Raw genomic sequence first — 6044 nt, 5'->3', positions numbered from 1 at the left:
AGCTAGCACCTATCAACTGACGTGAAATTTTGAGTTTTCTTCCTCTAGATAATAGCTCAAAAAGCGCATATTCAAAGCAAAGCTGTTATGAACTCATAAAGTTTCCAGTTTTTAAGCAATTGTTCTCAGTTCTCAAATAAATATCCACATTGGTATAAAAACGTTAACACCAATTTTTTTAATTTTAAATTCCTGAAGATTGTTGTTTCCAAGAACAACCCAAAAGCTCTTGGAAACTAACACAGACACTACTGACATATTGTTTACATCTTCAAAAATTTCAAAATTGTAAATTGGGTTTTTATCAAAGATGACAACGTCCAGTGTCAATTTTTGGTAAAAGTCATGCTAGAATCATCAAAACTTGCAAAAATCTACTTATACTTATCATTTTTATCAGGCTGAGAAATGAAAAAGACAAACAAAAGAAGAAAATAAATAAAAATACAATTCAAATAGAAGAACGTAAAATCGGAGAATTCGAAGAAAACTAAAAATTGGGAGACGAAAAATATTATTTGTATCGTAATTTAATAAAGACATGCAGTTTGTAAATTTTCTTAGAAAAGATTAGAAAACCTTTTTGTGATTTCATATTGCAAGCACAAAATATAAATGGCATTGAAATCTAGTTTCTAGTTTAAAAACAAACGTATGTAAAAGCGCAAAATAACACCATTGGCGACCCAGTTCGGCTCGTTTTTGCCAAAGTTTTTATGAAATAATTTTAATTAAGTATTTTAATATAATGAATAATTTTTCACAATTGAATTTAAAAACGTTTACAATGAAGGCAACGGCGCTTAAGTGTAAGTTATTTTAAGTAACGCAGGCTGAAAAGTTAAGAAAATTTGACTAGTTTGGCTAATCAGTGGATTAATATTCCAACGTCAATAATTTCCAAATTTTCTTAACTTTTCAGCCTGCGTTACTTAAAATAATTTACACTTAGGCGCCGTTATTTGTGCAAAAGTATTTGTAAAAAAATTGTTGCTACACCCCAGAAACTAAATCGTTTTAACGTGAACAAATTCTAACAGACTACTCTAGACAAAAAAAAAATTGAGCTTTTAGCTTCAAAATTAGATAAAATCTCATTGAACCAAAAGAAATTTTATTAGAGATAAATTATTATTATTCAAAAGACATGCAGCAAGTTTTGTGTGCATTTTTCGCATTTCTTTACTAATTCACAGCTGTGTCATTGCGAGGGTTCGAAAAAGATTACCAAACCATGCGATATAAAAATAGATGTTAAAATTTTTTTTTCGAAAACACAGTTCTCATTCACACACACAATGATGCAAAATTGCAGTGTCTGCCACAAAGTAAAAGATTTCTTGAACCAGATGTGTCGCATATCTCTTTTGAGTGTGGCACGTAGTCATGTCGCGCCGATATATCGTCGAAAAGACCTCAAGAAGCAAGAACGCCTCAATGGAAAACCGACATTAAAGAATACAATGCTGTGAAAACTAATGGTTTTGAGCATAGAGTGCACATATTTCAGACCTATGGCAATTTCTATAAATGCGGCAATGTGCATAACGAATAGTGCAGCAAGTGCATACATTTGGAGGATTAACGTAATGTTATTGTGGCTTGAATGTTGGAGGCTGGAGAGCCATGTCGAGACGTGCGCTGAATGGATGCTGGCAATTTCATTTCATTATCGGACATAATAAATGTAACACATACGGAAATTTAGACATCACCATCACCAGAGAAGTCATCAACGAAATTAAAAAACTTTACGCCAATCTACAGACGTCTTATTTTAAAATTTTGTAACAAAGCACGAGTATTATGAAGTTATTAAAAGACGTGTTAAACAGTCTTTATGGTAACATTCCCCAATTTTTACCAAGAAAGCGACGAAAGTAAAGCTGAAGAAGACTTTAGAATAACTTGCTTCAGCTTTGAGCTCATTTCAAATAAATTACAGAAAATTTAATCAATTCAATCCCAGTTTTATAATACATATCTGTTTGTTTCAGTGAATAGCTTTTTCAGGTATAAACGCCTTTTTTTCATTAAAATTTTTCTACGAGTAGCTTATACCAAGCGATTTTTTAAAATTTTGATCTAGTTATCCATGACAGTAAATAACTTCAGCATTGTATTATGTGTCAACATGTCCAAAATGTTCCCCGAAAAATATAAAAAATTATGTTGGAATGTTATTTCTGTAATGGACATTGGGTTCATCATGGATAACTAGATCAAAATTTTTGAAAATCACACGGTATTATTAAGCAACAGGTTTTATATTAGAAATGATTTTTAGGCGATACTTTTAGATCAGTCTGTATATTTGTCCTCAAAACCTCACATATTCAGTAATAACGCGTTCAAGTGACAGAAGTGCATCCAAAATTTACAAAATTTTGTCGAAATTTTTATATAAAAACATAGATAACCGTAATTTTTGACGAAATTTCTAGAGACAAATAAACACAAAATTTGTGACCATTATGAATAATTATTACTGTTACCAATTTTTTCACCAAAGTTTTGACTTGGAGAAGTCTGTCTACAATTAGAGACAAAAATTTTGGTAGCAAATTAAAAAAAAAACGAAAAATTAAATATTAAATTAAACAAACAAAAAATGTCCCCGTTTTATAATATTAATTTTGCAATATGTATGGGTAAAGATTTTAGATTTTATCATGTTTTGAATATTCTTTTTGTACAAAAGAATTCAGACCCTCCTCCACTCTCGTTCTTTCCCCGTGTTCGTAAACAGAGGCTGTAATAGGCCTCCGTTCTAAATGAATGCATAGAAGTACAAATCAATACAGATTACGTACATTTGACAGCGGCCAAAACGCCATAATCGAACTCAAGTGAACTTGACTCGAAAATCTTTGAATATTTTCAACAGCCCACTGAAACTGTTCAGTATTCTTGTCGCAATCCTCTTCTCCTTCGTATCCGCTCTTTATTCAACTCATTGCTATCAGGACAAGGGAATTGATTTGGAGGATCCACCGTGTATTGGACGATCTGGAGTCACGTGATCACGCAAGCGCCACATCTAGTAGGCGTTGAGACAAAAGAGGGCGGGCCGAAGCGAGATGTTTCAGCATCCAGCAGGACCCGAGTGCATGGAGAGCTTGCTCTACCACGTTTTACTCTCTTCGTGTAATAGACGTGCTTATAATGGGATCGATCAATTGAAATTGATTACGTTCGATTCACTTAAGCAGCTTCACGCGTAAAATATCCTTAAGAGTTTTTATAACGACTTTCCCAACATAGGTTTTTGTCTCAAAACAACAACATCGTACATGATTTTTCCCAGGATAACATCCGTTATCCTGAGCTTAAAAATGTATCATAAACACTGATAAGACACCCATATTATTATCATACGACTATCAGCCTGTGCTTTTCATTGGACCACAAACTTTTCCATCTCGATAGGTGGGGATAGTGCAGGTAGGGGTGTTTTCAATTTTCCGACTCTACAGACGCCCAGGCAATTTTTCGGATACGTTTCCCTAAAGGTGCGTTTCCTGAGCAAGTCTTGCATGAGCAAGTGCAGATGAGTATTTACTGCTGACAGGACGTAGGGTGAGGGAAACAGTGTTTTCTCCGAAATGGTCTCGCATAAAATTGGATGTTTCAAAGAGAAAATTTTAAGAACTTGCGACCAGTTTTTTAATTTGTGTAATGTGATAATTTTGTACGCCCTAAATGCAATAAAGACTTCTCCAACATGCGACATGTGACGTTTATGAGAAGAGGTGATTTTATATTTTATGACGCACATTTCACCATTAACATGCCATAAAAGCATATAATTAAATTAGAGAAACTGCTTCAGTTTTGAAAGCCTTTATGACGTACTTAGGCTTGGCCATTTTCAATAACAAATTGGATTATATTGCAATAAATGGTCTTCAGCGTACTTGTAATAAGTGTATGAGGGTAATAAATGTCTGTCAATTTTTAATCTTAACAAACAGGTATAGGTGTTCAGGTAATTTGATATTAAACCTATTATTTTAGAAGAATTATTACATAGATGTTACCTGTTGCTGGTAAATAACTCTTGCCCTACAGATAGAAGATTAAGTATAAGTGTCACAATTATAGTTTTATTTCTTTTTTGATAATTATATCCAAATTTTGATGTTTAAGCTATAAATTTCTAATGCAATTTCAATTTTAAAAGCAGATGTCTGTACCTACATACTATGACCTAAAAGATTTTAGTTGGACTTTTGCCCGGTTAGTAGTGGTATCATTCTTTTTGATGGTGATTGTACGTACCAAGATTAAACGCATTTCTCTATTTTTAAATCAATCTACATAAAAATATGTGCCGATACTGGGTAAGAAAAAATTACAATAAATAAAAATAGAAAAAATAAGCAAATTTCTGTAGCAGTGGAATTTTTCAAAATCACTGTATTTCATTGTGTTTCGTAGGTATCTTTTTGTAAAGTATAGTTTTATCAAAGAAAAAATATTAAAATAAGTATTTTTCCATAGGTTATCATTAAATTTTTTATTCTTTTTGAAACTCATGTTCAAAATTTGGATCGATAAGCTATAGCTACACTTTTAATGTAATTTAAACTTTAAAAAAGAAAATCAGTTCTATTCTTTGGCAAATATTCATTCAGTCACTGTTTTCTCTGTATCTACTTATTGTCTAGATATTCAAATATGTGTTATACATTATAAGGAAAAATTATAATAAAATAAAAAACAGAAAAACATGCTTTGTTCATGTACCTAGTAAGTATACCTATTACCTAATTATACAATTTTTCAAAACCAATCTGTATTTCTCTGTGATTTGTATCCAAAATTTCAGTTTTCAGAAATCAGTAAAACCTGAAAACCTTTAAAAAAATACCTAATTTGTAAATTCGAAATCTTTGAACATGATTTATCTACAGTCTAGGTACACTCTAAAACACTCGGTAAACAATACACCAAATTAAATTAAAGAAAATATGTTTTATTAAGAAAAAAAAGATCAACGTGACATTTTATTGAAACAAGCGTTCGCACAAAAAAATTATTAAATAACCTAGCTGTAACCAAATTTTTCAGAAGACGACAGAGAAATGCCCGACAGGATAAGACATTGAACGGCAATAAAATTTTATAGGTAACAAAAAAAAACAATAAAAAAAGAATAAATTTATAAGTATTTCTTTTCCATTGAAATAATCATTATATACTATAGTTATAATTTGTAGTATTTCCTTGAACGCGGAAACGATTTTTTTGCCATTCAGTAGATACATTTTTTGTCGTAATTTTATATTTTTCCTATAAAATAGCAAATATAAGAACAAGTTTTCCCATTATTTTATTTTCTAACAACTGCAGATTTGGCCAGTTTGACTTGTTACTGGTTTCATAAAAAAAATCAGAAATAACCCATAACTGGCTCACCCTGTATAATTAATAATTATAGAGTAGGTACTATTTGTTCCAGCAGCGTAATGTTTTTAATATTATTTTATTCCCGAAATTTATTTTATCCGACGAATGTAAACATTCCATAAAATCTAAAATCTTTACTCCATAGTAAATATCTGATTCTGATCAATCTTAATAAAACGGTAACAATTTCCATAAGTTTGTGATACAGTTTTCTTATTAACAACTTCAATGCAATAGGTAGTAAATTACGATGCATGTTTAACATTTGTTGATCTATAGAACAAGAATTCTGAAAATCACATGTAAATTTATTACACTCGTAATGTTAAAATTAAATCTGACTTTCATACGTGTGAGTTATCCCTGTTAGAAGTGGAAACAAAGAATAAATTATTGGAGCAATACAAAAACATTTTACATTAACCCTTCTTGATCCTCCCTCAAAATTCAATACTCAATCTTCTGTCGCAGCAATTTAACAGACAAAAAAATTGTTAATTTAAGCTAAAAAACTCATTGCGAATCAATTGAAGGTTTTGATCTTCAATTGCACGGAAAACAGATAATGATTTAGCGTTATAGCTTTATTTCCGCCTTCAAAATTTAAACAACATAAACATAAACATTTGAAG

Source organism: Tribolium castaneum, chromosome 1, assembly GCF_031307605.1.
Source record: "Tribolium castaneum strain GA2 chromosome 1, icTriCast1.1, whole genome shotgun sequence".
NCBI lineage: Eukaryota > Metazoa > Arthropoda > Insecta > Coleoptera > Tenebrionidae > Tribolium > Tribolium castaneum.
Note: the sequence above shows the minus strand (reverse complement) of the source record.